Source organism: Dendrobates tinctorius, unplaced genomic scaffold (assembly GCF_039654945.1).
Source record: "Dendrobates tinctorius isolate UK_male_01 unplaced genomic scaffold, ASM3965494v1 ptg000347l, whole genome shotgun sequence".
NCBI lineage: Eukaryota > Metazoa > Chordata > Amphibia > Anura > Dendrobatidae > Dendrobates > Dendrobates tinctorius.
This window is the reverse complement of record NW_027362013.1, coordinates 793,769-819,064: the sequence shown is the minus strand read 5'-3', so window position 1 is coordinate 819,064 and position 25,296 is coordinate 793,769. Positions and strand designations below refer to the sequence as shown.

Below are 25,296 nucleotides of genomic sequence, written 5' to 3'. Positions count from 1 at the left end.
GTTGCTTTCCCACCCAGCGGGCTGTAGGCACATGCAGGATTTGGAGATTGCACATGTTGACGTTGACCCCTGCAGAGACGCTCAGGCCGCGGCAGAAGGGGCCGTTCTGGGGTTATATGAATATGATGAGCTTAAGGCCAAAAAGAAGAAAAAAGTCTCAACAATGCCGTATGGAAGGTAGAGTTTATTTTATTCCACTATATAGCGCCATTAATTCCGCAGCACTTTACAGACATCATCCCTGTCCCCAATGGGGATCACAATCTAGATTCCATATCAGTCTGTCTTTGGAGTGTGGGAGGAAACCCACAAAAACACTGGGAGAACATGCAAGCTCCTTACAGATGTTATTGGCGGGATTCAACCCAGGACCCCAGTGCTGCAAAGCAAGTGTTACACACTGAGCCACAGAAACCTTTCCTGCAAAGGCTCAGTAAGCTCTTCACATCTACAGTGCCTTGCAAAAGTATTCGGCCCCCTGGAACTTTTCAACCTTTTCCCACATATCATGCTTCAAACATAAAGATATCAAATGTAAATTTTTGATGAAGAATCAACAACAAGTGGAACACAATTGTGAAGTTGAATGAAATTTATTGGTTATTTTGAATTTGTGGAAATTCAAAAACTGAAAAGTGGGGCGTGCAATATTATTCAGCCCCTTTACTTTCAGTGCAGCAAACTAACTCCAGAAGTTCATTGTGGATCTCTGAGTGATCCAATGTTGTCCTAAATGACTAATGATGATAAATATAATCCACCTGTGTGTAATCAAGTCTCCGTATAAATGCACCTGCTCTGTGATAGTCTCAGGGTTCTGTTTGAAGCACAGAGAGCATCATGAAGACCAAGGAACACAACAGGCAGGTCCGTGATACTGTTGTGGAGAAGTTTAAAGCCGGATTTGGATACAAAATGATTTTAAAAACTTTAAACATCCCAAGGAGCCCTGTGCAAGCGATCATATTGAAATGGAAGGAGTATCATACCACTGCAAATCTACCAAGACCCGACTGTCTCTCTAGACTTTCATCTCATACAAGGAGAAGACGGATCAGAGATGCAGCCAAGAGGCCCATGATCACTCTGGATGAACTGCAGAGATCTACAGCTGAGGTAGGACAGTCTGTCCATAGGACAACAGTCGTACACTGCATAAATCTGGCCTTTATGGACGAGTAGCAAGAAAGCCATTTATCAAAGATATCCATAAAGAGTGTCATTTAAAGTTTGCAACAAGCCACCTGGGAGACACACCAAACATGTGGAAGAAGGTGCTCTGGTCAGATGAAACCAAAATCGAACTTTTTTGCAACAATGGCAAACGATATGTTTGGCGTAAAGGCAACACAGCTCATCACCCTGAACACACCATCCCCACTGCCAAACATAGTGGTGGCAGCATCATGGTTTGGGCCTGCTTTTCTTCAGCAGGGACAGGGAGGAAGGTTAAAATTGATGGGAAGATGGATGGAGCCAAACACAGGACCATTCTTGAAGAAAACCTGTTTGAGTCTGCAAAAGACCTTAGACTGGGATGGGAGATTTGTCTTCCAACAAGACAATGATCCCAAACATAAAGCAAAATCTACAATGGAATGGTTCACAAATAATCGTATCCAGGTGTTAGAATGGCCAAGTCACAGTCCAGACCTGAATCCAATCGAGAATCTGTGGAAAGAGCTGAAAACTGCTGTTCACAAACGATCTCCATCAAACCTCACTGAGCTCGAGCTGTTTGCCAAGGAAGAATGGGCAAGAATTTCAGTCTTTCGATGTACAAAACTGATAGAGACATACCCCAAGCGAGTTGCAGCTGTAATCGCAGCAAAAGGTGGCGCAACAAAGTGTTACATTAAAGGGGCCGAATAATATTGCACGCCCCACTTTTCAGTTTTTGAATTTCCACAAAAATTTAAAATAACCAATACATTTCATTCAACTTCACAATTGTGTCCCACTTGTTGTTGTTTCTTCACCAAAAATTTACATTTGGTATCTTTATGTTTGAAGTATGATATGTGGGAAAAGGCTGAAAAGTTCCAGGGGGCCGAATACTTTCGCAAGGCACTGTATGTTCTCTGGGCACTCAACACTGCGAGTCAAGTGCAGGAACATCATAATTGTGCTGCAACGTCTGTGCCGCTATAGGAAAAGCACCGGATTAACTGTACCCCACATGGAATGACACTTTTATAGCATTTTGCATAATGTTTCCCAAGACGTTTGCAGTAAACGTGTTCCAGAATTAGCTGCATTGTCGAAAATCTATATATATTTATCACAGTATTAAAAGGGAATCCATCAGCAGGTTTTGGTATGTAATCTGAGAGCAGCATACTATAGGGACTGATTCCGGCGATGTGTCACTTGATCAGCTGCTTGCTGTAGTTTCAATACAATCATTGTTTTATCAGCAAAGAGATGATCATTGGGGGACTGGATGTAGCGTGCCAGGCAGTCCAGCTAATCTGTGTAATCTCCACCACTGATTGGCAGCTTTTTGCCTATACACAGTAAGTTGCCAGTCAGGGATGTGGGTGGGATTATACACAGCTCAGGGTTCACAGCGCTATTACATCTGCAGCAGAGACCAGGGATTTTATGAGGTAGTATGCTTATCATATCTTATAAATAAGATATCTAGTACTTCACACGCCTCCTGATGAAGTACTGGATGAAACGTACGTTGGGGCGGTGGGAACGCTTTAACAAGTAGGACCTTTTATGTAAGTAATGCTTCCATGCTGTAAGCTATTTGGCTTGAACTGTTGGATGTTTTGCCCCTTGTACCGTTGTCTATGCTGCTTTATAAGATACAGTTAGGTCCATATATATTTGGACAGAGACAATATTTTTCTAATTTTGGTTCTAGACATTACCACAATGAATTTCAAACAAAACAATTCAGATGCAGTTGAAGTTCAGACTTTCAGCTTTCATTTGAGGGTATCCACATTAAAATTGGATGAAGGGTTTAGGAGTTTCAGCTCCTTAACATGTGCCACCCTGTTTTTAAAGGGACCAAAAGTAATTGGACAGAATAAATAATTGTAAATAAAATGTTCATTTCTAGTACTTGGTTGAAAACCCTTTGATGGCAATGACTGCCTGAAGTCTTGAACTCATGGACATCACCAGACGCTGTGTTTCCTCCTCTTTGATGCTCTGCCAGGCCTTCACTGCGGTGGTTTTCAGTTGCTGTTTGTTTGTGGGCCTTTCTGTCTGAAGTTTAGTCTTTAACAAGTGAAATGCATGCTCAATTGGGTTGAGATCAGGTGACTGACTTGGCCATTCAAGAATATTTCACTTCTTTGCTTTAATAAACTCCTGGGTTGCTTTGGCTTTATGTTTTGGGTCATTGTCCATCTGTAGTATGAAACGACGACCAATCAGTTTGGCTGCATTTGGCTGGATCTGAGCACACAGTATGGCTCTGAATACCTCAGAATTCATTCGGCTGCTTCTGTCCTGTGTCACATCATCAATAAACACTAGTGACCCAGTGCCACTGGCAGCCATGCATGCCCAAGCCATCACACTGCCTCCGCCGTGTTTTACAGATGATGTGGCATGCTTTGGATCATGAGCTGTACCACGCCTTCGCCATACTTTTCTCTTTCCATCATTCTGGTAGAGGTTGATCTTGTTTTCATCTGTCCAAAGAATGTTCTTCCAGAACTGTGCTGGCTTTTTTAGATGTTTTTTTAGCAAAGTCCAGTCTAGCCTTTTTATTCTTGATGCTTATGAGTGGCTTGCACCGTGCAGTGAACCCTCTGTATTTACTTTCATGCAGTCTTCTCTTTATGGTAGATTTGGATATTGATACGCCTACCTCCTGGAGAGTGTTGGTCACTTGGTTGGCTGTTGTGAAGGGGTTTCTCTTCACCATGGAGATTATTCTGCGATCATCCACCACTGTTGTCTTCCATGGCGCCCAGGTCTTTTTGCATTGATGAGTTCACCAGTGCTTTCTTTCTTTCTCAGGATGTACCAAACTGTAGATTTTGCCACTCCTAATGTTGTAGCAATTTCTCGGATGGGTTTTTTCTGTTTTTGCAGCTTAAGGATGGCTTGTTTCACCTGCATGGAGAGCTCCTTTGACCGCTGTTTCCTTCACAGCAAAACCTTCCAAATGCAAGCACCACACCTCAAATCAACTCCAGGCCTTTTATCTGCTTAATTGAGAATGACATAATGAAGGGATTACCCACACCTGTCCAAGAAATAGCCTTGGAGTCAATTGTCCAATTTCTTTTGGTCCCTTTGAAAACAGGGTGGCACATGTTAAGGAGCTGAAACTCCTAAACCCTTCATCCAATTTTAATGTGGATACCCTCAAATGAAAGCTGAAAGTCTGAACTTCAACTGCATCTGAATTGTTTTGTTTAAAATTCATTATGGTAATGTCTAGAACCAAAACTAGAAAAATGTTGTCTCTGTCCAAATATATATGGACCTAACTGTATGATAAGCGTACTACCTCATGTCACCGGTACCTTATAGCGTCCCCACTATTGACTGTCCAGTAGTTCCTTTGTTCTTCTTTTGTTGTGTCAATTTTAACATGTATAATAATAATAATAATAATAATAATAATAATAGTAATAATAATAAATAATAAACATTTTAAGGCTGGGTGCCCACGTTGCATTTTTGTATGCGTTTCCGCAGCGTTTGTGCCGGCTCAGACGCTGCAGAAATGCTTACAAGATGCTTCTAATTCATTTGCATGCATTTTTGGCTTTTTGTGCCAATGCATGCGTTTTTAACCGCTCAGGAATCGCTTAGCAGCTAAAAACGCAGCATGCTCATTAATTCCCGCATTGCTCAGCGTTTTTAGCCATCCCCAATGATCCCAGAAATCGCGTGTCAAAAAAACACGTCAAAAACGCGTCAAATCGCGGAAAAAGACGCGCGTTTTCTGGGAAAGGGGATCCTTTTCCTGAGCGTTTAAAAACGCTAGCGTGGGCACATAGCCTAAAAGTATATACTCCTTGGTTATTTTCCCGTATTTTTGTTTTTTGTTTTTTGTGTGTGCGCAAATGTGATAACATTCAGCAAAATTGTCACATTATTGTACATATGGCACAAATATTGGGATAACAATATAATAAGTATACATTGGAAATCGTCCTAATGTAAAAATAAGGAAATATTGGTGGCAGATTAGTACTTCAGTTGTATAGTATTAGTGGTGATGTGGAGAATGCGGTTGCAATCTTACTCTTACACAGGTACATCTTTTGTTATTGTATCTTTTTTTTTTTTCTTCCCTTTTTTTGCGTATTTGCTGCATATTAGAAAATCTGTGGACGGCTTCCATAAAGTTGGAAAAAAAATCATCTTTGTATCTAGCCTGCAGTGTGTTTACCCAGAATGATTTGTTCTATTTAGTGAAGAACTAGATGCCTGGCAAAAAGGAGTTTCCTACGCGAAGGGGCAGAACTTGGCTCGTTACTTGATGGAATCTCCAGCGAATTATGTGACTCCGTCAAAGTTTGCTGAGATAATTCAACAAAAGACTGGAGCATTGGGGGACGGGGTTAAGGTGCTCACTAGGTAAGACTGCGGACATATCTGCTGTAAATATTGCAGAAAGGATGAGATGTGAGATGAAGTGTTTCGCAAGAAATGCTTCTTCCAGGGGATATTCTAAATGTATTAATACAACCACCCCATCATTCTCTGCAGTATACCTTTCTTGTATGTATTTCATGTTTTGAGTTTTTTCTTTTTTGGGCTTTTTTTGTGCAATTTAGAACTCTTGTAACTAGGACTGAATTTTGGTTATTTGAATACATACAATGTTGCATTTTTTTTAACCAGTAGACTATAGTTACAGCGACTGTATGCCATGCAGTGATATGCTTCCACTTTGGTTTCCTAGATCAAAGTCCTGGATAGAAGAGCAACAAATGGGAGCGTTTTTAAGTGTGGCCAAAGGATCTGATGAGCCGCCGGTGTTCCTGGAAATCCATTATACTGGCAGCCGTGATCCTAACGAGCCTCCTCTTGTGTTTGTGGGGAAAGGAGTTACTTTTGACAGGTCAGAGACACATCACGTACGGTATGACATTGGGTTGCACAACCTTTGAAAACACTTGCTGACTACTATTGGACAGTATGGAGGTTTTTTTACTTGTGTGTACCTAGATGATGGAAGCAATGTATTACTACTAGCACAGTCCCTGCCCCGGGCAGCAACTATCAGCTGGGCGCACATCCTCCTGATGAATATGTGCAGACTAAAACTACAGAGCATTTTGTGCCTTGTTGAAAGTACCACTGACCCCAAAATGTCTCTTTTTCTAAGTGGTGGGATTTCCTTGAAGCCATCATCTGGAATGGATGCAATGAGAGCGGATATGGGTGGTGCAGCGACGGTCTGTTCTGCCATCTTGACTGCTGCGACTCTCAAATTACCCATTAATCTCATTGGTAAGTAAGTGTGGTTATCCCCAAAAATTATCAGATGCACTTTTTAGTAAGAAAAACTTACTACTAAAAAGTGTGTGTCTTAAATTCCGGAGGAAGCTTCCTGTGATGGAGGAGAACGCAAACTCTAGTGGTTCACGAGCGACCCCGTACAAAGAACTGGCTCTGTGAACGAAGAGAGCCAGCATCCCAGTGAGGGCCACCTGAAGTCTCTGAATGGCTCTCACTGGGGGTAAAATTACAGTGTTTGGTGGCTGAAACCCTGCCAGCAGTTGTATTGGTTGGCTACACGTTTGCGGGGTTTCGGCAGTATAAAGTCCATTTTAAATGTGTGTATGTGTCCTCTAGAGTGATCTCACATTTAATTGGGATCCAAAGGAGCCCTGCTCTCTTTGAGCGAAGCCAAATTATCCAGGTCACCCGAAATAGTCAGACTGCCCATTACTAGACACCGCATCCTTTCCAATCACTGTGTGTCTATAAATGTGCAAATGTAGCGAGCAGTGTGCATCTATAAATGTGCAAATGTAGCAGAGCTGTGTGCATCTATAAATGTGCAAATGTAGCGAGCAGTGTGCATCTATAAATGTGCAAATGTAGCAGAGCTGTGTGCATCTATAAATGTGGAAATGTAGCAGAGCTGTGTGCATCTATAAATGTGCAAATGTAGCGAGCAGTGTGCATCTATAAATGTGCAAATGTAGCAGAGCTGTGTGCATCTATAAATGTGGAAATGTACACAGAGCTGTGTGCATCTATAAATGTGGAAATGTAGCAGAGCTGTGTGCATCTATAAATGTGCAAATGTAGCAGAGCTGTGTGCATCTATAAACGTGGAAATGTAGCAGAGCTGTGTGCATCTATAAATGTGGAAATGTAGCAGAGCTGTGTGCATCTATAAATGTGCAAATGTAGCAGAGCTGTGTGCATCTATAAATGTGCCCATGTAGCAGAGCTGTGTGCAACTATAAATGTGGAAATGTAGCAGAGCTGTGTGCAACTATAAATGTGCAAATGTAGTGAGCTGTGTGCATCTATAAATGTGCAAATGTAGCAGAGCTGTGTGCAACTATAAATGTGCAAATGTAGCAGAGCTGTGTGCAACTATAAATGTGCAAATGTAGCAGAGCTGTGTGCAACTATAAATGTGGAAATGTAGCAGAACTGTGTGCAACTATAAATGTGCAAATGTAGTGAGCTGTGTGCATCAATAAATGAGCAAATGTAGCAGAGCTGTGTGCAACTATAAATGTGGAAATGTAGCAGAGCTGTGTGCAACTATAAATGTGCAAATGTAGCGAGCTGTGTGCATCTATAAATGTGATACGGCACAGACTTGAAAATCCACCAATAATAGAAAACAGCAAAAGAGCAAAAAGGTTTACCCGTCCAGGCATCCAGACAAATGCAGTCAGGATGCAGTGGACCCATATAATTAAGATGGCCAAAATATCAGCTTAGGATTTAGTGTTGGGTACCCGTAAACGTGGAGATTTTTGACGCAGGTTACGGGCTCGCGTATTTTGGCCAAAATGTCAGCCAATGCTCCACATTTTTTAATGTGTTTTTTGCACTTTTTATTCAGGGTGCACTTGGGCCCATTTGGTCTTGTAAACTGCGGTGTCTGTTCACATGGCATGCATTTTGATAGCGCTTGGCCAGCCCGCCTGAGCTCATAGAAGGGTGTCTCTACTAGGCTGGCCTGGATGCTGTGCATGGCCATAGTGTGAACAGCGCCGCATACAAGTGTTTTGTTGTGCATTAACATACCAGGCAACCGCCCCCTCCATGTATTGGTAGGCTGCGAGCGGTTGTTTCATCGGTATTCTTGCACCTGTGTTGCCATCTTAACCCGTTCACGACCCATGACGCCTACGTAGGCGTCATGAAAAGTCGTGCCCAAACGACCTATGACGCCTACGTATGCGTCATGCTATAAATAGCCCCCCTGCGGGTCGGGTGACCGGGGTCACTGAAAGGTCACCCGACCCGCACACAGAGGACACTCTACGGTTAATCCCAGGGGGCGTGGCTTAACCCCCACGTGCCTACGATCGCTCTGATTGGCTGTTAAAAGTGAAACAGCCAATCAGCGATTTGTAATATTTCACCAATGAAATTTGGTGAAATATTACAATCCAGCCATGGCCGATGCTGCAATAGCATCGGACATGGCTAGACACCGACACCCGACCCCCCCCACACCGACTGACCCCGGTCACCCGACCCGCAGGGGGGCTATTTATAGCATGACGCCTACGTAGGCATCATAGGTCGTTTGGGCACGACTTTTCATGACGCCTACGTAGGCGTCATGGGTCGTGAAGGGGTTAAGATGGCAACACAGGTGCAAGAATACCGATGAAACAACCGGTTGCCGCCGCCGTCATCATCTGCTCCCCCTCCCCTTCCTATCGCTCCCTCCCACCTTCCGATCCCCCCTGGGACCTCCGATGGTGCTCCCGGTGTCCCGCCGTGGCTCCCAGCGGCCCGCCATCTTGGAAAATGGCGGGCGCATGCGCAGTGCGCCTGCCATTGTCCAAGATGGCGGCGCCCATGAATTTGCCGGCTGCCCGTTCATTTTTCATTTTGATCACTGTGATACACTCTCACAGTGATCAAAATGAAAAAAAAGTAAATACACCCCCCTTTTATCACCCCCATAGCCAGGCGCAAATAATAAAATAAAAAAAATATTTTTTTTTTCCATTTAGGGTTCGAACTAGGGTTAGGGTTGTAATTAGGGTTATAGTTAGGGCTAGAATTAGGGTTAGGGCTAGAATTAGGGTTAGGGTTGGAATTAGGGTTATGGTTAGGACTAGGGTTAGGGTTGGAATTAGGGTTAAAATTAGGGTTAGGGTTGGAATTAGGGTTAGGGCTGGGATTAGGATTAGGCTTGTAGTTAGGGTTAGAGTTGGGATTAGGGTTAGGGGTGTGTTGGCGTTAGGGTTGTGGTTAGGGTTATGGTTGGGATTAGGGTTAGGGGTGTGTTGGGGTTAGAGTTGGAGTTAGAATTGAGGGGTTTCCACTGTTTAGGCACATCACGGGGTCTCCGAACGCGACATGGCGCCACGATTTATTCCAGCCAATTTTGCGTTCAAAATGTCAAACAGCGCTCTCTCCATTCCGAGCCCCGACGTGTGCCCAAACAGTTGTTTACCCCCCACATATGGGTATCAGCGTACTCAGGAAAAATTGCACAACAACTTTGGGGGTCTAATTTCTCCTGTTACCCTTGGGAAAATAAGAAATTGGGGGCTAAAAAAATGATTTTTATTTTCACGGCTCTGAGTTATAAACTTCAGTGAAGCATTTGGGGGTTCAAAGTGCTCACCACACATCTAGATAAGTTCCTTGGGTGGTCTAGTTTCCAAAATGGGGTCACTTGTGGGGGGTTTCCACTGTTTAGGCACATCAGAGGCTCTGCAAACGTAACATGATGCCCGCAGACTATTCCATCAAGTCAGTATTTCAAAACGTCACTACTTCCCTTCCAAGCCCCGACATGTGCCCAAACAGTGGTCCCTCCCCACATATTGGGTACCAGCGTACTCAGGACAAACCGGACAACAACTTTTGGTGTCCAATTTCTCCTGTTACTATTGTGAAAATAAAAAATAGCGGGCTAAAAAATCAAATCAAAAAATCAAAAAATTTTTGAGGAAAAAAAAATATTTTTATTTACACAGCTCTGCGTTATACACTTCTGTAAAGCACCTGGGGGGTTCAAAGTGCTCACTATGCATCTAGATAACTTCCTTAGGGGGTCTAGTTTCCAAAATGGGGTGATTTGTGGGGGAGCTCCAAAGTGTAGGCAGACAGGGCCTCTCCAAACACGACATGGTGTCCGCTAACGATTGGAGCTAATTTTCCATTCAAAAAGTCAAATGGCGCTCCTTCCCTTCTGAGCCCTGCCATGCGCCCAAACAGTGGTTCCCCCCCCCACATATGGGGTGCCAGCGTACTCAGGACAAACTGAACAGCAACTTTAGGGGTCCAATTTATCCTGTTACCCTTGTGAAAATAAAAAATATCGGGCTAAAAAAATCATTTTGAGGAAAAAAAATGATTTTTTATTTTCATGGCTCTGCGTTTATAAACTTCTGTGAAGCACTTGGGGGTTCAAAGTGCTCACTACACATCTAGATAAGCTCCTTGGGGGTCTAGTTTCCAAAAGGGGGCATAATAGATGGCCATCTTGACTGGGGGCATAATAGATGGCAAACAGAAAAATATGATATCTAACATAGTATTTGACCAAAAAAGAGCGCCAAATGTTTTACCAGTATCTAGTGCATCACATAGCGACTATATTAGGCACCATGGATAAGTATCCAATAGCATAGGTGGATAAGGTAACCGCACATGCGCAAATGACCATAAAAAATTTATATACGGCCATCAAAGATGGAAACACACCTAATAGTAAGCGTAAAAAATACCAATGTATTTATATGAAAATTTATAGATTGTTACAAAGCATAAAAAATGATTAAACACAAGGGTTATAAGGATATAGGGTAACCCAACGTATTCCAGTCCTATACAGGTTTATGACAATATATATACCCCATGCATTAGTTTAGTCAAAAATTATAGCCATAAAAATGTACATAGTCCTATTATAATCTAAATGGAATAAGTTAGCCCAAAAATAATGCTATTACAATGAAATATAAAGAATAATCTCTATCAGCCGCATTATTATGCATTGCCCCCATATATATAACTACATATGCTTGTAAATAGAGGTGTATACAGCCATATATCAATGATCACCACATAGAAGTCCACCCATAAAAAATGGAAAAAAAATGGGCAACAAAGAGAACACATCTTCATCTTCTTGTACAGGAGAATGTTGATATATTCATAGAAGAGACGATCATATTTATCCAAAGCCTCCAGAAGATATTTCGGACCCAGACAACCCAACCAAAAAGATGCCAAATCTAAAAGACTAAAATAAAACAAAGTTAAAAAAGACACAACAAATGTCACTCCAGAAGTGTAACAGTACCACAACGGGGGAATAGGTGGAGGAGAAGAGGGAAAGATAAATGGAAAACTCACAAAAATGGAACGAATGAAAGACATTCGTTAAGGCCATATGGATGGACTGTTTTCAATTTCCAAATCCATTTAGCTTCTAATTGACTCAATCTTTTAGAGAGACCCCCACCTCGAATATCAATTTTCAGGGCCTCAATGCCCCATACCATAAGTGAGGTGGAATCACAGCCATGGTGCTCCTTGAAATGTCTAGGTATAGTCCTCAGTGTGGAAGCATCCGTGTGGCCACGAGCCGCCTGAATCCCCAACACGTGCTCCCTGACTCGGACCTTGAATTGTCGCGTAGTAAGGCCTACATAAATAAGGCCACAGGGACACGTAGCATAGTATACGACATACCTAGTCGTACAGGTAATGCGTTGTCTAATACTGAAGACCTGATCTCCACTCGAATTGTTAAATTCAGTACACCGCATAATGTTGGGGCAGGCGAGACAGTGGCCACACGGATAACAACCAACCCCGGGAATGTGACCATCCAGAAAGGTAGTTTTAGAGCCCACACCGTAGTGGCTCATAACCAGATGATCCCTTAAGTTTCTAGACCGTCGGAACGCCATGGCTGGTCTCTCTGTTGTGATCCTGTTAATGACCGGGTCAATGCGGAGGATAGGCCATGCTTTATCAAGGGCAGAACGAACAGCCTCTGATCTAGAGCTAAAAGTAGTAATAAACCTAACAGTTTGGTTACCCCTAGATGTATTGGACATCCCTGATCTATATAATAAATCCTGCCTAGTAGCATGCTTAGCTCGATTGAAAGCAATTTTGATGGATCTCCGGCTATATCCACGTTCTAGAAATCGTTGACGAAGCTCATCCGCCCGATGAAAGAATGTCTCATCTGTAGAACAGATACGGCGCAGTCGTAAAAATTGACCAATGGGTACCGCCTTAATGACATGTCTTGGATGTGCGGATGAGGCGTGCAGCAAGGAATTTGTCGCGGTAATCTTTCTAAATATGTCTGTTTGCACCATCCCATAGGGGTCCCTCCTTACGGTAACGTCCAAAAAGTCCAATTCATTAGCATCAGATGTGAACGTAAGTATAATATTACGGTCATTGCTGTTCAATTTTGAGATAAGCTGCGCAAGGTCGACGGAGCTGCCTTGCCAGATGAAGAATATATCATCAATGTACCGCGTCCAAAGGGGGACACGGCACATTGACGCATCCTCATCTGACAAAAAGAGGTCCCTCTCCCACAGCCCCAGGAATAGGCCAGCATAGGTGGGCGCAAAGGCCGCACCCATGGCGGTCCCCTGGAGCTGGAGGTAGAAGGACCCCTTGAACACAAAAAAATTGTGCGTGAGGGTGAACTCTAATAGTTCCAGCAGAAGGTCCCTAAGCCTGGGAGCCAAAGGAGAAGTCTCCAAAAAGAATTTCACGGCTCTCAGGCCATCCGAATGTCTGATGTTAGTATATAGGGACTCCACATCTGCTGAAACTAGAAGAGTGTCACCCTCAAGGCAGAGTCTGTTGACCCTGCGCAGCAGATCCCCAGTGTCACGGAGGAAGGAAGGGAGGCTCATAACAAGAGGTTGCAGGTGGTAATCTATCCATTTGTTTATATTTTCCAGAAAGTTGCCACGTCCCGACACTATAGGTCGTCCGGGTGGCACCGAGGAGCTCTTATGTATCTTAGGGAGCAGATACAGAGTTGGGATCGTGGGTTCAGGAACCATTAATGCTGAAAATAATGGTTTGGTGATAACGCCATCCCGTAGAGATCTTTTCAGAATTGTTTCCAGCTGAGATAAGTATGAGAGGGGGTTATAGGTCAATTTTCTATAACAGGTCTACCTCCAGCTCCAGGGGACCGCCATGGGTGCGGCCTTTGCGCCCACCTATGCTGGTCTATTCCTGGGGCTGTGGGAGAGGGACCTCTTTTTGTCAGATGAGGATGTGTCAATGTGCCGTGTCCCCCTTTGGACGCGGTACATTGATGATATATTCTTCATCTGGCAAGGCAGCTCCGTCGACCTTGCGCAGCTTATCTCAAAATTGAACAACAATGACCGTAATATTATACTTACGTTCACATCTGATGCTAATGAATTGGACTTTTTGGACGTTACCGTAAGGAGGGACCCCTATGGGATGGTGCAAACAGACATATTTAGAAAGATTACCGCGACAAATTCCTTGCTGCACGCCTCATCCGCACATCCGAGACATGTCATTAAGGTGGTACCCATCGGTCAATTTTTACGACTGCGCTGTATCTGTTCTACAGATGAGACATTCTTTCATCGGGCGGATGAGCTTCATCAACGATTTCTAGAACGTGGATATAGCCGGAGATCCATCAAAATTGCTTTCAATCGAGCTAAGCATGCTACTAGGCAGGATTTATTATATAGATCAGGGATGTCCAATACATCTAGGGGTAACCAAACTGTTAGGTTTATTACTACTTTTAGCTCTAGATCAGAGGCTGTTCGTTCTGCCCTTGATAAAGCATGGCCTATCCTCCGCATTGACCCGGTCATTAACAGGATCACAACAGAGAGACCAGCCATGGCGTTCCGACGGTCTAGAAACTTAAGGGATCATCTGGTTATGAGCCACTACGCTGTGGGCTCTAAAACTACCTTTCTGGATGGTCACATTCCCGGGGTTGGTTGTTATCCGTGTGGCCACTGTGTCGCCTGCCCCAACATTATGCGGTGTACTGAATTTAACAATTCGAGTGGAGATCAGGTCTTCAGTATTAGACAACGCATTACCTGTACGACTAGGTATGTCATATACTATGCTACGTGTCCCTGTGGCCTTATTTATGTAGGCCTTACTACGCGACAATTCAAGGTCCAAGTCAGGGAGCACGTGTTGGGGATTCAGGCGGCTCGTGGCCACACGGATGCTTCCACCCTGAGGACTATACCTAGACATTTCAAGGAGCACCATGGCTGTGATTCCACCTCACTTATGGTATGGGGCATTGAGGCCCTGAAAATTGATATTCGAGGTGGGGGTCTCTCTAAAAGATTGAGTCAATTAGAAGCTAAATGGATTTGGAAATTGAAAACAGTCTATCCATATGGCCTTAACGAATGTCTTTCATTCGTTCCATTTTTGTGAGTTTTCCTTTTATCTTTCCCTCTTCTCCTCCACCTATTCCCCCGTTGTGGTACTGTTACACTTCTGGAGTGACATTTGTTGTGTCTTTTTTAACTTTGTTTTATTTTAGTCTTTTAGATTTGGCATCTTTTTGGTTGGGTTGTCTGGGTCCGAAATATCTTCTGGAGGCTTTGGATAAATATGATCGTCTCTTCTATGAATATATCAACATTCTCCTATACAAGAAGATGAAGATGTGTTCTCTTTGTTGCCCATTTTTTTTCCATTTTTTATGGGTGGACTTCTATGTGGTGATCATTGATATATGGCTGTATACACCTCTATTTACAAGCATATGTAGTTATATATATGGGGGCAATGCATAATAATGCGGTTGATAGAGATTATTCTTTATATTTCATTGTAATAGCATTATTTTTGGGCTAACTTATTCCATTTAGATTATAATAGGACTATGTACATTTTTATGGCTATAATTTTTGACTAAACTAATGCATGGGGTATATATATTGTTGTCATAAACCTGTATAGGACTGGAATACGTTGGTTTACCCTATATCCTTATAACCCTCGTGTTTAATCATTTTTGATGCTTTGTAACAATCTATAAATTTTCATATAAATACATTGGTATTTTTTACGCTTACTATTAGGTGTGTTTCCATCTTTGATGGCCGTATATAAATTTTTTATGGTCATTTGCGCATGTGCGGTTACCTTATCCACCTATGCTATTGGATACTTATCCATGGTGCCTAATATAGTCGCTATGTGATGCACTAGATACTGGTAAAACATTTGGCGCTCTTTTTTGGTCAAATACTATGTTAGATATCATATTTTTCTGTTTGCCATCTATTATGCCCCCAGTCAAGATGGCCGCGACCATTTTGTGGCCGTCTGCGCATGCGCGGGTGACGCGCGCCTAACTCCACCCCCATCCGCCCGTGGTCTGGCGTCTGACGTCACGGGGCCCCGTGTATTGTCAGCGCCAGCCCGAACGTGTTGGTGGGTGGGTGGTTGGTCGCTCCCCTGATTGGCGCTCAGGTTTATTTGGACCCCTATTTATAGTACACCCGGTGGCCTTTTATGACACACCCCCTGAGGAAGGAAGCGGTGTAGCTTCCGAAACATACGTTGGGCTGTCTTCCTTGCGCCGGTGGTCCAGTGCCCCCTTAGGTATGAGTATTATGTTTGTATTTTGATCTCTCATAACCCCCTTCTTTGGGGTTGCCTGACGGTCTGGGGATTTTACCCTTTATTTCACTATGACTAGTCGGCTTGTATATACCACTAATGGAGATACATTATACCATATTGATATACCTTAGGGAATCTCTGTACCTCTGTGCGTTCTGCTTGTGTCACTTCTGTCATGCCAATTTTTATCTGTGTCCTTAATAAAGATTCATGTTATTTCTGCCTATTTTGGATGTTTATGCACTGTTTTTTCAGTTGCTTCTTTATAAGAGGTACAGGGAGTGGACTGCTGAGGACTGGGGTAAAGTCATTTTCTCTGATGAATCCCCTTTTCGATTGTTTGGGACATCTGGAAAACGGCTTATTCGGAGAAGACCAGGTGAGCGCTACCACCAGTCTTGTCTCATGCCAACTGTCAAGCATCCTGAAACCATTCATGTGTGGGGTTGCTTCTCAGCCAAGGGAATGGGCTCTCTCTCAGTCTTGCCTAAAAACACAGCCATGAATAAAGAATGGTACCAGAATGTCCTCCAAGAGCAACTTCTCCCAACCGTCCAAGAGCAGTTTGGCGATCAACAATGCCTTTTTCAACATGATGGAGTACCTTGCCATAAAGCAAAGGTGATAACTAAATGACTCAGAGAACAAAACATAGAGATTTTGGGACCATGGCCTAGAAACTCCCCAGATCTTAATCCCATTGAGAACTTGTGGTCAATCAACAAGAGACGGGTGGACAAACAAAAACCTTCAAATTCAGACAAAATAAAAGCATTGATTTTGCAAGAATGGACTGCTCAGTCAGGATTTGATCCAGAAGTTGATTGAGAGCATGCCAGGGAGAATTGCTGAGGTCCTGAAGAAGGGTCAACACTGCAAATATTGACTTGCTGCATTAACTCATTCTAACTGTCAATATAACCTTTTGCTACTCATAATATGACTGTAATTATATTTCTGTATGTGATAAAAACATCTGACAAACACACATAAAAACCAGAGGGCAGCAGATAATGTGAAAATATAATATTTGTGTCATTCTCAAAACTTTTGGCCATGACTGTAGATAAGTTCCTTGGGTGGTCTAGTTTCCAAAATGGGGTCACTTGTGGGGGAGCTCCAATGTTTAGGTACACAGGGGTTCTCCAAACACGACATGGTGTCCACTAACGATTGGAGCTAATTTTCCATTCAAAAAGTCAAATGGCGCTCCTTCCCTTCCGGACCCTGCCGTGCACCGAAACAGTGGTTTATGACCACATGTGAGGTATCCTTGTACTCAGGAGAAATTGCACAACAAATTTTAGGATCCAGTTTATCCCATTGCCCATGTGAAAATGAAAAAACTGAGGCTAAAATAAAATTTTTGTGAAAAGAAAAGTCTTTTTTCTTTTTTTTTTACGGATCAATTTGTGAAGCACCTGGCGGTTCAAAGTGCTCACTATGCATCTAGATAAGTTCCTTGGAGGGTCTAGTTTCCAAAATGGGGTCACTTGTGGGGGAGCTCCAGTGTTTAGGCACACAGGGACACGCCAAACGCGACATGGCAACCGCTAAATATTACAGTATATTTTCCATTCAAAAAGTCAAATGGCGCTCCTTCCTTTCTGAGCCCTGCCATGCGCCCAAACAGTGGTTTATGACCACATATGAGGTATCGGTGTACTCAGGAGAAATTGCCCAACAAATTTTAGGATCCATTTTATCCTGTTGCCCTTGTGAAAATGAAAAAATTGATGCTAAAAGAAAATTTTTGTTGGAAAAATTAAAATGTTCATTTTTTCCTTCCACATTGCTTTAGTTGCTGTGAAGCACCTGAAGGGTTAATAATCTTCTTGAATGTAGTTTTGAGTAGCTTGAGGGGTGCAGTTTTTAGAATGGTGTCACTTTTGGGTATTTTCTGCCATATAAACCCCTCAAAGTGACTTCAAATGTGAGGTGGTCCCTAAAAAAAATGATTTTGTTGTAAAAATGAGAAATCGCTGGTCAACTTTTAACCCTTATAACTTCCCAACAAAAAAAAAATTTGTTTCCGAAATTGTGCTGATGTAAAGTAGACATGTGGGAAATGTTATTTATTAACTATTTTGTGTCACATAACTCTCTGGTTTAACAGAATAAAAATTCAAAATGTGAAAATTGCAAAATTTTCAAAGTTTTCGCCAAATTTCCGTTTTTTTCACAAATAAATGCAAACATTATCGACCTAAGTTTACCACTAACATGAAGCCCAATATGTCACGAAAAAACATTCTCAGAATCGCTAGGATCCGTTGAAGCGTTCCTGAGTTATTACCTCATAAAGGGACACTGGTCAATATTGTCAAAAATGGCCAGGTCGCTAAGGTCAAAATAGGCTGGGTCATGAAGGGGTTAATTGTATGGGTCCACTGCATCCTGATGGTGCATTTGTCTGGAGGCCTGTACCGGTAAACCTTTTTGCTCTTTTGCTGTTTTCCATCTATAAATGTGGAAATGTAGCAGAGCTGTGTGCATCTATAAATGAGCAAATGTTTCAGAGCTGTGTCTATACGTAGCAGATCTGTGTGTGTATAATACACATTAACAATTGATCTATTACATTCCTATTCTACCCTAGTGCATTAAAATTAGTGATCATGACCTCTCCATTTTACCCGGGAAGTTTTAGTTAGTAGGAAAAATGTTTTTCCTATTTTGTGCTCTCTAAACCTAGAGTGTAGTGCAAAATAATACAGTATTTATCTTTCAATTTTAGTTATATAAAGGCTATATGAAAATGACAGTTTTATTCACTTTTACTTTTATGCCACCAATTGAACCACATACCGTGGTATGAGCTGTGTACACAAATTTGTGGAATATTTGAAAATTAATTTTGTTTTAAATGCAGTGGAACAATTTTTAAAAATCTGGCTGTAAATGTTTTCCCCTCCCAATTTAAGTACGGTAACTTCCGACACATCAACTGTTTTGATTAATGGTGTCGGAGTGCTGAAACCTTCGCAGACCACTTATATACTTTTGTGAGCATATACAATGCTAACCCTGCCCCTCCAAAAATGAGCTAAAAGGGCACAATTCTGATTATAGTGCCCCTGACCTTTTTGTTTTATGGATCAGTGGGGGGGTGCTAAACTCGCATACCCTCACTGATCAAAACTTAAAGCGTTTAAGTGTGACATATAAAAAGTTCTCTAAAATTGCTTTTTGTCTTCCATGGAGGGGGGGAGAATTGCCCAGAATTGTGGCACTTTTTTTTGTGAAGTTTCTCTAAAAGAAAAAAAAAACTGAAGAGGGAGATTGGAGTAGATAGCTGACCTGCATTTTTTTCTTTTTAAATCCATTGATGAATCGGACAAAAACTCCACGAAACCACCCAAACTCTGGCAACAATGGCGGGGACAGCAAAAACAGAAAAATAGACACGTAAACACACAAAAATAAACTTTAAAACAGGCAAAATGCGATAATGGATTACTTTCTTGTCCCATCCCATGGACCACTTTTTAGGACATTTTTTTTATATTTGATTATTCTGCAGTAAATTACTTAAAAAAATCAATTTGGTACAAAGTAAAACACCCGTCACGCAGCGGCTTATCAGAACAGTAGGAAGTCGGCCAAGTCTTTGATCCTGTTGCCAAGAGGCTCCCAAACAGCGGCCATTGTAGTTACTCAGCATTGGTCCTAGGTTTTCTATGGCATCTCTACTCCTGTCTGATACTTTTTATCTTGTATGTAATATGTTTCTGTAAAACTAATGATGGTGTTAATCTCGTCCTGTAAGGTTTGGCTCCACTGTGTGAAAATATGCCCAGCGGCAGAGCTAATAAGCCTGGGGATGTGGTGAAGGCCAAGAACGGGGAAGACCATCCAGGTAATCTTCACCCATTGCCGGCTGTGGTGACGGCCATTATCCTGACTAGTAGGAGTTTAGTAGGGTGACGAATACAAATATCAGCTTTGCCCTAGGTTTCCTCAGCTTTTGGCTCCCTAGTAAACATGATATAAATGGAGATCTGGCCCCTGGGTTTATGCTCTTATCTCATTGTAACCCAAGGCAATGTGTAGCGGGGCCTGTGATGGGTTGGACCATTAGATGTACATGGTCAGTGTGAAGCTGGAAAGTGTTCTGTACCAACACCACCAAACAATGGAGAACCAGCTCAAAACTCGCCACCCTGAGCCATTGTTAGTAGTGCTATCCAGTTCAAAGTGGCACTGAGGAGTGGCCATACATTTGTCATGTATAGTCAATGGCGTAGCGTGTGTTGGGGGCCCCGGTAAGGCAAGTGTTTTCATTGTGCTGTGTAGTATTAGTATAGAGTCCCTTACACTAATCCAGTACTGAACCCCCAAACATATTATTGTTTTTGTTTTTTAACCCCTTACTGATATCTGTCGGCACCCTGTCTTTGATGCGAGCTCAGGAACTGAGATTGCATCTTTCCCAGCAGATGATGGCTGTGTTATTCAGCCATCATCTGCCTCTAACATCCTTGTGTAGAGCGGAGCTCTGTCCACAGGTGTTAACCTGTTAAACTTAGCTGCCAGTCTTTTGACAGCGGCATTCACAGCTCACGTCCTGAGGAGCGCGCTGTTCTAATTGGCTGTTGGCTCCAATGCGAGGTGCTCGCGGTCTCACAATGGGTTGTCATGACAGCTGGGGGTCTGCTGAAGACTCCTTATGGCTGTCATGGTGGTGCTCCAATGAGAGCGGGATTTTTTCCTATATAAAGCAACACTGGTATTGCTGAATCCTATATATCCAAGGAGGATAATGGTAGACACTTCACTATTCAATACACCACCTATATCTGTTCCTGCAATAGTCAGTAGCTGTCAGATAGGAAGAGATTCCAGCTTCATAATTAAAATATTGACTTTTTCGATGGATATATAAAAACAAATTACAATTGAAAAGACAAGGCAAGAAGCCTCCACAGAAGGGGGACACAAGCAAAATATAAACCCATCCCACAATAGTGGATAAATTGCTGTATTCAGTCCTTCAGGGTTTAGATTTATTACAGTGCAGGATCTTTCTAGAATAGACCACGATAGAGCCGGATTGTTCTCTAATGCCACCAGTTTTGTGACTATTATAGATAAAGTGCGAGTCCTATATTTCAATAGAATACAGATATCTAACCGCAAGATGAAGGGTTCTCCTCTAATAAGTATTGATCCCTTGCCCTGTACTGATCAGATCTGAACAGCAATTTAGTTTGTTTTATTTTATAGATGGCAAAGTAGTAAATCCATGACTGCTGCTGTTTCCTCACAGGTAGATAACACTGACGCGGAGGGACGGCTGCTGTTGGCGGACGCTCTGTGTTACGCACACAACTTTAATGCAAGAGCGATCGTAAATGCAGCGACATTAACAGGTATGGGAGCTGCGTACACATGATGGAAGGGGCTGGAAGAATGTACACATGGGCTCCGATTCATTAAGTGTGGGGTCTCAACGTGAGAGGCGCGCGCCACTTAGGATGCCCCAAACTCGTTATCACTGCTGTGCGGATCCATGCACCTCGCAAGAAACAGGACTGGAGTAACACTTGTAGAGTAAGAATCACCCCCCACTTTTGATGAATTTAATGGGCGGGTGTAGCCAGGCCCCATCCCCCTTCACCAGCTCAGAATAGATGATCCGTTACTGATCGGTGAGGGTCTGACCAGGGAATAACTGTCCCTGATTGAGCTTTTTTTTTTAATTCAAGTTACAAAATTGAGTGGCAGATTGGATACTTGATTACTGCTCCATACCTCCTCTTACAGGGCTGCCAGAAAAAGCCGAGTGCAGCACTGGGCAGCCCCCCATAGGATGAGCAGAGCAGCGGTCAGGTATCTGCATTGCCGCTCTATTTAACCAGAGATAAAAGTTCCAATTTTGCCGATCAATACGGTTACCGATCAGTAAGATTTCACCAGTAGACTTGGGCGACTTTGCAGAGGGAACCCGGGTTCCTGGATCACGCCTGCCCATCAGCTGATCGCCGCCGCAGCTGCATATGTCACATGCTGTGACTGACACAGGCGCGACACATGCAGCTGCAGAGCCGTTCAGCCGGTGTGATCCAGGAAGCCGGGTTCCCTCTGCAGCTTATTTGGTAAGCGCTTATAGCTTGCCGAATAAGAGGGAACCCGAACAAATTTGCTCAACTCTAATCACCAGTCCTATGGATGGGTAATAACTGGAGAACCCTTTTAATTTGGATTTCAAAAAAATATAATTAATGTATGTCGTAGAGAAATAATGTTTGTTTTTTCTTTAGCTGTATATTTTATTAGTTTTGCATTGTCTGTCTGGTGGTCTGTGCTTTATGGCGGCTGCAATTGGGTGGAATGTGAATGGTGGAAGAAGTGTCAGTAGACACAACCAGCTACCAGGATGTGATTGGTGCAGATGGAGCCGGCTTTATCCGTTTCACTTTGTGGGATTGTACTGCAGCTGTATGCAGTTATTGTATGTAGATGTCTGCCTGTGTCTTCTCACGAGGAGCGCGGCTCACCGGGAATTGTTGTGTAGGTGCAATGGACGTAGCCCTGGGATCTGCAGCCACTGGAGTCTTCACCAATTCTTCTTGGCTTTGGAATCACCTTCAAGAGGTCGGAAACATTTTACTTTCTATCTTCTTGTCATAACATGCTCTTCTGTCTGAATCATTGTTCATTTCACTTTATTCCCCCCCTTTCCTTATTCCAGTAGCTCTTTATTTGTCCACTAACATAACTGTACGAGAGATTTTTTTTTTTTTTTTTTTTGGGTTGGGAGGAGGGTGTGTTCTAGTTTTGAAAGACACCATTCACTTTTTGTACTATATTTGTCTTTTTTTTTTTATTTTTTTTTTTATAGCGCTCATTGTGCAGTAAATGACCTGGAACACAATTATTCAGGTCAGTGCAATTACAACAGTGCCAAAGCTGCATAGGTTTGGGCTCCCCCCTTTGTTTGGTCTTAAAGAAAACATTTGGAACTTTTGTAATAAATAAAAAGAATAAAAAAAATTTCTTCCATTCATATAGCTGTGCAAGAGCTTGTTTTTCACATGGCGAGATTTTTTTTTCTCTCTTTTCCTTGACCCAATTATGGGGTCCATGCAACGTTTTGATTTTTCACTGCATTTTTTGGAGGTTATGTTGACCAAAAAAATGTTCAGTTTGGCTTTATTTTTTGTCTTTTCCAGTATTGTAATTCTTAACATTTTTCATTGTTTTTCCTTCATTTTGCAGCAATGCCAAATAGATTCAGATCAGGAAAAGGAATTCAATTCATACTGTCAGGGTGTGTTTTTCTTTACTTGAACTTGTTCTGTATACTGCAGCAATATATAGTAAAAATTACCAGTCGCCTATTAAGATAGGGCAAGGCTGCGTAGGAGCACAAAGATGGAGGCAATGAGGGCCTTCAGAAGGTGTCTGGCTGCCAACAAAACCATCAGCGCCTTCCCATTCAGCACTATTTCAGCTGTCATACAGCGATCTGAGCTAGCTCCAGTTGTTGCTACTAGAGGCAGTTGCCAGCTGTGTAACACTGCCAGCATCTGTTCTGTATGGGGGCGGCTCAGCTCCTGAGAGAACTCCGTACACCTGCACCTTTTGTGGGAAGGCACCAAGTATGTATTCTAGACCTGTGGGATGTCCTCCACATTGCTGAATTTACTGCTGATGTTTCATGTTCCTTCCAGGCCAGCGTTGTGACTGGGGATCGTGTATGGAGAATGCCTCTCTTTGATCATTACACTAAACAAGTGACTGAGTCGGCCCTCGCACTCGCAGACCTTAATAATGTCGGGAAGTACAGCAGGTAATGGATGTAAATATGGTGGTTGTAGTAGGTTTCTAAAGTATCTCATAGAGCGACCCCCGCCTCTGAGACCTCCATCCATCACCAAAACGGAGATCCAGATTTGCTCATCTGTTGGAATTCCTATAGAAATGATTGGTGAGATCCTAACCACATGGGTGCACCCCTACAGGATATGTCATCAATTTCTATCATGGGAATATTATTATTATTGGGGTTTTTTTTTTCCTTTTTATGTGGATTTTATTAAAAAATAAACCTACAATTTCCACATCAGTAGTATACATGAGGTAATGTATCTTGCTCCACAGAAACTAATGAAAGGTTTTCTTCTCGCAGATCTGGGGGTGCGTGTACGGCCGCGGCTTTCTTGAAGGAGTTTGTCACGTCCCCGCACTGGGCTCACCTGGATATAGCCGGAGTCATGTCCAACTAGGATGAGGTCCCTTATCTGCGCAAGGGCATGTCCGGCCGCCCCACAAGGACTCTGGTAGAATTCGCCGATCGGCTGAGTAAGGACAAGAAGCCCAAATAATCCGGACATCAGTTACCGGATCTGCTTCGTCCTATGTGGACTTAATGAACTAAAGCGCAATGACCTTGCTATGCACTTATTTTTTTACTAACACGACCAAAGCAAATCTAGAATCTGCGCCTCCATCTTCAGATGATTCTGCAATTTTAATACATCTATGTGCTGAGTGGAGAAATGTCTGAAAATAAAGAAAAAATCAAAAATTTTATCTGCCAGTCATATCTCACACATTTGTTTTATAGGTGTTGAACGCTTTAGGCACGATTCATCATTGCATTTTGGACGTGACAAATTAATCAAACTATTTGTACTTTTTTTTTTTCCTCCAAGCGGTTTCTGATTTTTATGTCAGTGTGACTTTCCAGATGAATTAAACAGATTCATTAACTGCGACTATTTAAAAAAAAAAAGTTGCAAAATTTGGCACAATTCTACTCTTCTAGTCCTCCCTGGAGTGAATATATCAGTTATTTGGCTGCAACTTTTCCCATTTAAGCACTCGCAGAACCAGTTAGGAAAAAGACAGCTTGAGGTTATGCTCAAAACTCGAGTCTCATGTGCCATTTTGATGAATCTAGTGCAACAAAGTCAGCAAAAACCACAAGTTGAAAGACTTAAAGGGTTCAATTCATCATAAGCTGGGTATATTTTACTATCTGCCGTACATGTACTGTGCAAGTCATATGTGTATGGAGCTGGGCCGCAAAGTGTAAATGATTAAGTCACGGGTTTCCCTGAATCTTCTATATATCAATCTGCTCAGCTCCTGGTCACGCTACAAAGCAGTTGTGGAGTTTCTCACTCAGGATGCTGTTTTCTCTGTAGATGTAGATTTACTGAATATATTAGTGGAAGGGATCTTCCTGGCATTTGTTCTCAGTAGATTCCTTTTGTATAGTTAATGGGGACCTGTCTCCTTGGAAAACGCCACCTTCAAGTCCACACTCACTGCAGCAAAACAAATCTGCTTCTCATATCTTATATCCTCCCTGTCTCGCAACCCTAATCAGCTATTCAGTAGTTTCAGTTGTCTCTTCCATCCCCCAGCACCCCCTCTCTCTCCTCTCATATCAGCTGCAGACTTTGCTTAATTCTTCAAGCAGAAAATTAACATCTGAGAAAGCTCAGGCCTACAGCCCTTCCTCATAACTCAGCCCTCCTCCTCCAA

General features: G+C 42.6%; 1 pseudogene; it reads left to right on the top strand.

The window, feature by feature from the left end:
* Window positions 1-24,334, top strand: part of LOC141074999 (cytosol aminopeptidase-like) — a 46,760-nt pseudogene extending 22,426 nt beyond the window's left edge.
* The last annotated feature ends 962 nt before the right edge of the window (window positions 24,335-25,296 follow it).